Source organism: Heterodontus francisci, chromosome 29 (genome assembly GCF_036365525.1).
Source record: "Heterodontus francisci isolate sHetFra1 chromosome 29, sHetFra1.hap1, whole genome shotgun sequence".
Taxonomy (NCBI): domain Eukaryota; kingdom Metazoa; phylum Chordata; class Chondrichthyes; order Heterodontiformes; family Heterodontidae; genus Heterodontus; species Heterodontus francisci.
In genome coordinates this window covers 48665136-48677174 of record NC_090399.1, presented here as the reverse complement: position 1 = coordinate 48677174, position 12039 = coordinate 48665136, and positions in this window count along the sequence as shown.

Genomic DNA, 12039 nt, shown 5'->3' with positions numbered 1-12039 from the left:
ACCACCTCCAGCTGCTTCAGTAACGATCCTGCGTCATTATGTCAGAAGTGAGAGTGTTCGCTGGTGAATTGCACAGTGTTCAATCCCAACCATATAACCTCAGATAATAACGCCGTTTGTGCATTGACACAGCAAGATCTGGACAACATTGCCAAATTTTTGCCTACTCACTTAAACTATGCATACCCCTTTGCAGACATTTTTTTGTCATCTACACATATTGATTTCTCTCGTCTATTTATCGCCAGCAACTTTGGCCATAATACAATTGGTCACTCCAAGTCATTAATACAGATGGGTAAATAGTTGAAGCCACAGCACTGAAGACTGTGGCACCACATAAGTTTTCCATCCTGATAATGACCGATTTCCATCGACTCTCTGTTTTCTGTTAGTCAATTACCTATTCTTGCTACATTATTACCCCCAAAACCATCAGCTCTTATTTATGCAGTAACTTTTTGTGCCTTACAGAATTCATTTTGGAACTCCAAATACACTAATGCTAATGGTCCTTATTTCTCCACCCTCTGTGTTACATCCTTAAAGAACTCGATCAAGTTGGTCAAACACGAATTCTTTTTCAACAGACAGTGTTGATTTTCATTTATTGTATTATGATTTTCTAAATGTTCTCCTATTACTTCCTTAAGATGTATTCCTACATTTTAGCAAATGTGAGACTAAATGGCCTATAGATTCATGTTTCCTATCCCCTCCTTTGTTGTTTCGGGCTTTAGATTTGTGGTTTTCAAATCTGCTGGAACCTTTCCAGAATCTAGGGAATTTTGGAAGATTGCAGCCAATGCATCCATTACCTTTTGACTTCTTCTTTTGCGACCCTAGGATGCAGGCCATTAGGTCCAGGGGATTTGCCAACCTTTAGTCCTATAAGTAAACTTCATTTTTCCAATGGTAATGATTACTTGAATTTCCTCCCTCACTTTTTCCGCCTTTATTTTCAAGAATAAAAAAGATGGTTCTGTCTCTTCAACTGTGGACATATTAGTGGAAATTCTGCCATTTCCTTGTTTCCCAGTATGAATTCTGCAATCTCATCCTCTAAGGGACCAATGTTTCCTTTAGCTAATCTACCTCTTTAATCTATGCACAGTTTATTATATGACTTGCTAGTTTACTTCCATAATCTATTTCTACCTCTTTTTTAGTCATCCTTTGCTGGTTTGTAAAATTTTCCCATCCACTTGGACTACCATGAATGTTTATAAAATTGTGTCTCGTTTCTTTCAAATAGATACCATCCTTAGCTAGTCCAAAACAAGAAGCGATCCCTCAAACAACCAATCAGATCAAAGATCTGCAGTCCTGTCACATCCAGTCATGAATGTCGGTGAACAATTAAACAACTAACCTGAGAAGGAGGCTCCACAAACACCCCCATCATCAATTATGGTGCATGACAGAAGTTCAAGGTTAAAGATAAGGCTGAAGGGTTGCTTTAATTTTCAGCCAGATTTTCGTGCAGCCGGTCCAAATCGGCCTCCTCCTGATGTTCCCAGTATCACAGAATTCCATTCCAGCAACGGGATACCGATCAATAGCTGAAGGTTCTGGATACACCAAATGCTATGGGCCCTGACAACATCTCATGTGCAGTTCTGAATACTTGTGCTGCAGAACGAGCTGCATTCCAAACTAAGCCGTTACATTACAGCTAAAACATTGGCATCTGCCAGCAATGAAGAACATCATTCTCTCCACAGAAAGCAGAACAAATACAATCCGGTCAATTACTGCCTCAACAGTCAACTATAAACCAACAACAAAATGAGGGAAGGTGTGTTCGACAGTGCAATCAAGTGGCTTTGACTGAGCTACATCCTGCTTACTGATGGTGTGGTTCTCTTTTATTTGAGATGGCCTTTGAATGGAACTTGTGCATAGAAAAAATATTTTGTCACATATAAGCTCAAGCCTGAATGTTGTCTAGCTCTTGCTGCAAGCAGGCATGGACCACTTCATTATCTGATGAGCTGCAAATGGAACAGACCCACCATGCCCCAACCCCCAACCCCCAACCCCCTCCCCACAACAACTTGACCTAATTCTCCCAAACTGATGCCTCATTCCAAACTGGACTCTCGTCCCCAACTGATCTTAAAATTAAATTGACTCATTGCCCCCAAACTGACCTCACACACCCAAGCTGACCAGTCACTTTCCAACTTAACCAACTTCCCAAACTGACCCATCACCTCAGACTAATCAGTACTCTCAAACTTAACAATCACTCCAAAACTTAAGAATCACTCCCAATCTAACCCACCATATCATAACTGGCACCTGCAAACTGACTGTTCCTTCCAAAATGACCCATCAACAGAAACTGACCCTTACCCTAGACTCGTACATATTCCAAACTCAACCATCACTACCAAATCCTCCAAATAAACAAATCTGAATAATCACGTTTTTTTTCCGAGCTACCAGTCCCAAAATTGCACCTCACCCACAAACTACTATCTCAAGCTCATCCACCACCTCAATCATCCGCAAATCCCTTGGATGCCATCCCCTGTTCTGACCCAATATCAACAAATCATTCACAAACTGAACTGCACCGTACAAATGCACCTTAACTCCAAACTGACACTCCAAAGTGACCCTTCACAAACAAGCCGACCAAGAACACTAAAAGTGACCCGACAGCCCCAAACATGGCCATTCATCCCAAAATAATTAATTAGCACCAAAATGATTAACACCCTAAATGCCCCAAATCTCCAAAATATCTCATCACCCCAGACTGACCTATCACTTCCAAAATGATCCGTAACCCCAAACTGGACTCTGAACCAAAACGGACTATTCACACCCATACAGATCTTCCCACAAAAACGAACTAATAAGGCGCAAATTGACTCCTCATCCCATCTGAAACCTCACCCCTAAAGTGACGTTCACCATAAACTGACCTAAACCACCAAACTGACCTCTCACGCCAAACTGTCCCACCGCAAGAAATGCCCCATCATTTCATCTAACCAATCACTCCACATTGAAACAGCACCCCAAAGACATCACTCATCTCAAACTAGTACATCACGCCGAAGACAAACTATTACTCCAATAAAGACTCCTCGCCCAAACTGACACAGTAACCCAAAGTGATCCACTGTGCACAAATTGGCCCCACATACCAGACAAACCCTTCATCTGAAACTGACCACTCCTCTCAAAATGACCCATCACCTCCAACTGGATCCTCAGTGCAAGTGAGCTCTGACTCCATTCCAGACCTTCACATCAATCTGGCCCCTCAACTCAAACTGGCTGCTCAAACTTCTCCAATAACTCACAAACTTAAGCATCACTCTCATTGAGACCCATCAATGTCCAAATGTCATTTTCATTCGTCAATGGGATGTGGGCTCGCTGGTTAGGCCAGCATCTATTGTCCATCCTTAACTCTCTTCCTTCGCATTCTTTCTGGAATTGTCTTGCTCACTATTTATACTCTCTCTCGTTACTTTCCCAGCTTTGCTTTCTCCTTACCCTGTCTTTGTTTTTCATCACGTTCCGTTTGTAAGGCTCTTTCTTTCTCCCTGCCCTGCCTCTCTCTCTCTTTCCGTCTCTCTCTTCCTCTTTCTCTTTCCTTGTCAACTAATTCAAGTTTTTTTTTGTTCCAATTGCATCTTTGCTAGCAGTACCCAGTCTGGGTCTGCTTCTAACACTGCTTCTACTTCTTCATTGTCATTAGAAAAATGGTTGGCCACTATCCTTAGTTGTTCAGATTTCCTAGCCTTGCAGAGTACTGTGATCCCACACTATTCAGCCATGTTTATCATCTCCTAAATAGATAGTGCTTTCAACTTATCCCAAGTTACTTCTCCCTGGCTTGGAAATCTATTCTGTTCAGTTGCAGACATGTTAGTATACAATCACACACCACCACAAGAAAACCTGTAAGCTTATGCTCTTTGTGATTGGGAACAATTTGGCTTCCCACGTCCAATTTAACTAGTTTCTCTGTGGGTAACAATACGGACGCTAGCACCCAATTTCTGTTATGACCAGGTGAGCAATATATCGAGGGGTATTTTTCTACCTTCACCTGGTCTTACTGTAACAGGGTTTCATTTTAAACACAGTGTGTTTTGAGCTCCCTTGTTGTGAATCCTTGTTGACAACTTTCCAATTATAAGGCAAAATAAAAGAGCACGAACAGGCTTTCTTCTGTTTAAAGTAGAAAGAGGAAATTTATTAAAACCTTAAAACCTAAACTCTAATACGTTTCATGCCTTCAGATATAAGAAACGTCCACGTTAGCATGCACACGCAATATAAATATGCAGATAGGGACAGAAAAGGCAGATGAAAAGAAAAGTAGAACAGTTTGAGGCAATATCTTGTTACTGTTTCTTGAGCTCGATGTAGTCCTTGATTGAAGATACAGTCTGGCGTTTTGTTGGGCCCCAATAGTCTTCTAAAAACCTTGTTCACGTTGGAATCTGTTGTCTTTCAGTTTCACGTGTTTTCACAAGATTCAGTTCCGTGAGAAGAGAGAACAACAGTCAGGCAAGAGAGGAGATGTGTTCAGTCCCAGGAGAGTTCTTTACTCCATGAGCACAAGGCTTTGTCTGACTTAATCCTTTGTTGGAAGTTTACATTTGTAAAATACTCCCAGGTTGCTCAGCAGGTTAGTCATGTGACTATCTTCTTATTGGAACAGTCTCTTCAACATCCTTTATTGGAAGTTCAAATCCAAAGGCTCCAGCCAGCTAGTCATGCGGCTAAAACTAGCTTGACCACTTCTGTGTATTGGAAAAGCAACTGCTGGATCCCTATTGTTTCAACATTGTCTGTTGCCATGGAAATGTCTTTCCAGTCAGGGCTTGCAATTTTAAGTTCTAATGTTCATGTGACGAAATAATATGTGCCACAGTCTTGGAAGGTGGTGTTTGCCTGACAAATGTAACTTGTTTAGCCATTGCTTGGGTTACTGCGCATGCAGTGAATATTCTTGGAACTTGTTCTGTTTCTCTAACCTCACATGATCTCTTTGTCAGTACAGGAGAAACTGATACTCTTGCTCAGGCTAAACCATTCCCTAGGAGTAGGTCAATTCCCTCTACCAGCAAACTATGGACAACTGCTACAGTTAGCATCCCATACATTAGGTCATACTCTAGGTGCACTCGCTACAAAGGTCTTCACTACCAATACCATTAACAAAACTTTATAGTTCAGTGTGCTCTGAAGTGAAAACGTCATACCTTTCCACAGCAAATGATTGTTGGTTGCTCCTGTATCCCTAAGTATTACAATATGTTTTCCTGAATCACCTGAGGGATATGGAGTTATGTTTTCTTTTGAAATGAATTCATTATAACTTTCAGGAATCTTATTCTCATCCCTACACTCACTTAATTTTTATATCTGGTTTTACTGCTGCGGTAAAGCTACAGACTGCTCTGCTGTACATCAGTCAGGCCCCCTTCCTCTGCATTACTTTTGCGTACCCCAACAACTCCCTTAGGTGTACCTTGCGACTTCCAGCATTCTGAACGCAGATGTCCCACCTTCTGGCAATGATAACACATTGGCTTGTAGACCGCAATTCCACCCTCCAAACCTTTCTTTCTGGTCCAGGGAGTGGATGCAGGGGCGTTTTCAGCTGTGATTTTCTTGTCCCCGGCTACCATTCTTACTTTCACACTCCCACTTTCTATCATTTTCGGGTTTTGGGGGCGACAGACAACGGGTTTGGCTTATTCACCAGCTCAAAATCATCAGCGATTTCCATTGCATGTCTGGCTTTTAAAACTTTCTGGTTCTCTATATGAGTTTTCACTACAGGAGGGATTGAATTTTTAACCTCTTCTAAGAGAATCCTTTCCCAAGACTCTCATACGTGGCTTTCATCTTTAATGCCCGTATCCAACGATGAAAAGCAATTTGATTTACAATCTCAAATTCGACATGAGTTTGCTCAATCTCTGTTAGTTCTGATACTTCTGTCATTAAGCTTCAGGGACTAGGTCATACGCAGCAGAAATAGCCTTTTTTGTCTGCTCATAATCTGCAGAATCCTCTTCAGAGGATCTGCTCATCAATCTGCTTTGCATAAACAGCTTCCAGCCTTCCTTTCGCCATTTAAACAGCTTTTCGCTGGGTCCTGAGCTAAATTAAGATTTTTCCTGACCATGATTATCTCTGGAGTCAAGAGTACCCCTTTGTCCTAGTTCCATTTCCTCTAATTTGAATTGCCTTGCTTCTCTCTCACTTGCTCTTTGAAATGCAAGCCTAAGTTTTTTCCAAAGCTATAGATATTCCTTTTCCATTTCCCTGTTGAAGCCTAAGCATTTTTCATGACTTGCTCCTGCTCTTCTTCTTCTTCTTCTTCGTCTTCTGCTTCTTCTTCTTCATCTTCTGCTTCTTCTTCTTCTTCTTCCAATTTAAAATTTTGTGTTGTTACTTCAATTATCACTATTTATTTAGCACCTGATTTCAATTCTGACCCTAATTGTGCTACTACCTCTATTAGTTTCATCTTGGTTAAAGTTTCCAAGTCACCGGTGGATACATTCTCCTTTCCCAGAAAAAAAAATCTGCAGCAACTGCTAATTTCATTCCATCAGTTTGGTCTTTCCTCTTGTCTCTATCAAGGAAGACCACAGCCATCACCTCAAATGTCGAATTTATTTTTACAAGAGAGGCAAGCCTTCTTTTTCAGGGAGAGGTCTTTTTATCGGGCCTGCAAACAAAATGTCCAAGCCAGTTTGTTCCACCTCCTGCGTGCCCAGTTCAACTGTCTGTTACAATGCAGCAGTGAAACTGAAACTCTAACCATCAAGTCAAGTGACCTGCAATTTACTTTGCTGTGGTTTGGAACAGGTGTCCTGCAGTCTGTCCCACACAGCTCAAACACCAAGCTTTAGCATTCAATATTCATAGAATATCCTTGCAACCAAAAGTAGCACCTCATCCCAACACTGATCCCTTTCTGACAAACTTATCCTACACCATCAAACTAAGAACTTCACCCCAAAACTAACCAATCATTCAAAACCCAGCTATTTCTGACAAACTGACCCAACACCAGCAAAATTAGCCATTCTACGCAAATTGACCTTTAACCAAAACTGACCTTTGACAACCGAGCTGAACCATGAACCCTAAACTGACAAAGTTGAACCTTCACCCCCAAGTGATCTCCTATACCCAAACTTACCCATCACCCTAAACATACCTCTCAACATGAAACTATACTATCATTCCCAAAGAGATCCATCACATCCACTGGACCATCGTTCAAACTGACACAGTAAACAAAACAAAACAACCACAGACAAACTGGTCCATCACCCCAAATAGCTCCATCATCCCAAATTTCCCCTTCACTCCAAACTCATCCATAATAGCAAGCTGAACCAGCACCAAAACTGACCAGCAATCTGAAAACCATATATCACTTGCAAAGTGGCACATCATGCACAAACTAATGCCTCACCCCAAGCTTACCCATCACCCCAAAACTTAGCCAACCCTGTCAAACAAGTACCTTCCCAAAATGAACCATCACCTAAAAAAATGCAATCTGATACAGTAACCCTACCTGCTCCAATACACACAGATTGACCCATGAAACGATCATTCATCGCAAATGGACAGCTTGCCCTCAAACTGAATTCTTAACCCAAGCCTACCTTCACTTCAAACTGATCTAACACCGCCAAACTGGCCCATCGCACCAAACTATCATGTCAGTCCCCAACTGCCGACCGTTCGGCTCCTACCACACAACCCCAACATTTGGCGCCATATCAAACCACCAGCACACTGACACATTAACACAAATAGGACTGTCACGGAAAACTGGCTCATCATCCAAACTGGCTCATCATCCCCAGACAAATGTCCACCATAAACTGACCGAATAGCCAAATCAGCCACTCATCCCAACCTAACCCGCACTCTAAACTGAACTTCACGCTAAATGGATTAATCCCAACAAACTGAAACATCACTGCAAGATTGTCAATTGGAACACACTGATGCTGTAACCCAAGCCGACACATGGCCCCAAAATTGTACCGTCATGGTCAACTTGACCTATAGCCTAAACTGAACTTTCAGAACAAAACTGAACAGTCAGGCCAAAACTGAAATTCCATGGCCTAACAGAATATTCAACTATAACAGAAACTTGAGCCTAAAATAAATATTCACCTCCAAAACAAACGGCCATTCCCAAACTGACCCACTGCACGGAACTGACCTCTTACTTAGAGCATGACACTTCACACCAAGCTGTCCAGCGTCACAAGTTTAAACAACAAGCCAAAATGGACAAATCATCTAAAAACGAACTATTTATTCCCAAATTCACCCTTCATCCCCAAACCTGCACATCACCCTCAAAATGTATCCTTTATCCCTAAAGTTACCTTCAACCCCTAAGCCGAACTAGAAGCCACAAGTTAAGTAATCACAGCCAAGATGACTCTTCAATACCAAACTGCCCCATCACCACATCATAACATGGCTTTACAAAATGACCCATTACCTCAAATTAAGCTTTTTTTGTATTTCAAACTGGCACATCATTCCCAAAACAATCATCACACTCAAAAGATTTCATCGCCCCAAATTCCCTAAACTGACTAATCACACCCAAACCGAACGAGTGCCCCAACCTGACCTCATCAAAAACTGAACCCTCGGCTCAAAACTGGAAAGTCACTACTACTGACTGCTGAATTTCTAACTGATCAACACAGCAAACTAACACATCATCCCAACTAATCCCTCACCCTCAAACTCGCATTCCTTCAATATTGTTGGGCGAAGAACCTGGATTTTCCATCCGAACAATGCTATGGAGGCACCTACATTACAGGGATTGTGGCGGTTCATGAATGCCACTCACTATCAACTTCTCAAGGACATTTAATGATAGCCAACGAATGCTGCACTTTGCAGAGGTGCTTAAATACCATGAATGAATAACAAGTGCTAATAAACTGACACATCAATGCCGGACGTCCATTACACAATCAACAGGAGCCCTTCACCGCTCAACTGAACATTACCCCCAACATGAACTATCACCCACAAACTGGTCCAACACTCCAAATTGACTCTTGATCAAAAACTGCCCTTCACACCCAAACTGACCAATAACCCCATACTGAAACTTCACCCACAAGTGACCCATCCGTTGAAAATTATTCTGCACCCAGAGACACACCCACCTCACCAAATATACCCCTCAACCCCAAGATGCGGCATCAATTCAAACTTTGCAACCACCCACACAGAGCACCATCACCCCAAACTGAAACATACCCAAAATAGGACAATCACGCCCTAAATTCTTCATCACCTCAAACTGATTTTTACTGAAGTATGACCAAATAACGCCAGCAGACCATTCCTCCCAAGCTGTTCTGTCACCCAGAAATTGACCTGCACCCTAACCCGACCAATAAAGCCAAGCTGACAAGTCATGCTAAATGACCCATTATCACTAGACTGACCAATTATCCCCACACTGCCAAATTGATTAATCACCCCATAACTGCCACCTGACCAATAAATTGATTGATCTCATCGAAAGTGAAATAATCTGCAAACTCAAACTGGCAAGTACTCTCAAGTTGGTGCATAATTTGCAAACTGACCCGTAGCATGCTCTAACCTCTTACCACTAACTGACCCATCACGCCTAAATTGCCCTATCATCTCAGATTGACCTGCCTTCCCAAACTCACCAAAAGCTGCGAAACGTACATATTACCTCAAACTGGCCCACCATCCTAAACTGATCCAACACTCCAAAGTGCCCCCTCACCCCGAAACAAATTCCCCACTCGCACAATGTATTACCATCCCCCAGTGGTCCCATCGCCCAAAATTCAAAGTAAAATAAACTGATGCTCTATGCAAAAGCTGGCTAATCGCTCCAATTTCACGACTCAATCCAACCGACCTCTTTGCCCAAACTGGGCTCACACCTTCGATCAGGCTACTTACCAAATCTGATATGTGGAAACTTTGCTGAGCTTCACATCAAACTGAACTCTTACCCGAAAATAGTCCCCTCTCCCAAACTGACCCTGCACCCACAAACTGACACATCACTCTTATGCAGACCCACAATTTCAACCGGATCCATCACTCCCAAATGGGCTAATCATTTACAAAGTCACCTATCACACATTAAGTTCCAGTAATCTCAAAGTTACCCGTCACTCCAAAACTGAAACATCATGCTAAAACTTTACCCTCACCTCAGCTGACAATGTAAACCTAACAGACCTTCAAACAAACCTCCTCTTGCCTCTGTCTCCAGATCCAATCGGAGCTTCACCCTATCCTGATCCAACACAGACAAACTGACTTATTGCATAAAACTGGCCCATCACAGCCAATTGCCAAATCTGCCCCAACTGATCCATCAACAACAGACTGACCACTCAGTCCCACAGTGACAACTTACCCCAAACCTACCAGTTTGATCTATCAACCAAAGCCTTGCTGATCACTGCCTACCTGACCTATTACTCTCAAACCGACCCACTCCCCAAACCTGACTCATCACTTACTACGTGACTTCTAACAGCAGACTGTCCAGCAATCTCAAACTTACATACCGATTCATCACAAACTGACACATAATCCACAACCAAGTCCATCACCCCCAAACTGACCCATCAACTCAAAATGACTCATCACCCGCAAACTGATCCTTCACCCCAAACTGATTCTTCACAGATTGACCATTACCGTGAAATGGACACATCTGTCGCAAAATGACCCTTCAATCCAAAATGACATATCACTCACATTTACCCTTAAACATCCATCGACCCAAACTGACCCATCAGCCACAAACGAACCCATCACTGCCAACTGACCAATATTCATTTACAGGACAAGAGGTGAGTAATAGAACACAAATGATAGAGGGAATCAGAGACTGAGAGATAGAAAGAAGGTGAAAGTGACAGGACAACGGTGAGTGGTGCAGAGAGAGATAAAGAGAAACAGAAAGGATTGAGGGTGTAGAGAGGCAACAAACAGATATGGAGGGGAGATAAGAGAACTGAGAGAAACAGAAACAGAAAGGACAGAGACATACGAGGAAATGGGAAGAGAGACACAGATGATGAACGAGAAAAAAAAGACAGCAGGACAGATGGAGAGAGAGAGAGTCAGAGAAGAAAATGAAAAATGAAAGCAGACACATGAAAGAGAAATGAAGTGACTAGGACAAAGCCCTGAAACGGAGTAACAGACACAGAGATTAAGTAACGATCCCTCTGCTGTGCAAATAGAAAATGGTACCCACGCCTCCACCAAAATCACTGCCTTATAATTTAAATGAAGTGTATATCCCAATCTGTAACAGGAGGAGGATACTTAACCTTCCTTGAAATCATACAGGATGTCATTGTGATTTCGATGCGATCCCTTTTGGTACTCTGACAGGTGTAAACACTTTATTGGAGGCTTTTGGGCTCATGTTTGGGAGACACCAACCCTCATGGACACAAAGGAGGTTGGAGATGGATCGGTAGTTCGCAAGAAGAATGGGGTAAACTTTGGGATTTTTAGGGGAGGGTTGGTAATGACAGATTTAAAGGAGAGTGGTACAGCATCTGAAGACAAAGAGGCATTAACAATATCAGCTGACATGGGACCAGGAAAAGAGGTTTGGTCAGCGGGTTAGTGATAATTGCGTCGAGGAAGATGGAGGTGCACCTTAAGGTCAAGACGAGCTTGGAGAGTGCAAGAAGTGAGATGGACAAAAATTAGAGAAAGATGAGAATTCAGGGCCTTGCGGGATGGGGAAGTCCTAGTTTCACAAGGGAACGCGCTTATGTGGGATGGAACTTCACTGGGAAGAGTTTCACGGGACTGCTGTGGATATTCAAAAAGGAACAAGACTGGACAGCAGTTACACTTGGGGAAAATGATTCCAGCAGGCAATATACATTCATGATGATACAATTCAGGAAGGTAACAACAACTAGGGGTAATGAACTGTAGTGGTGGAGATACAAGACGGAG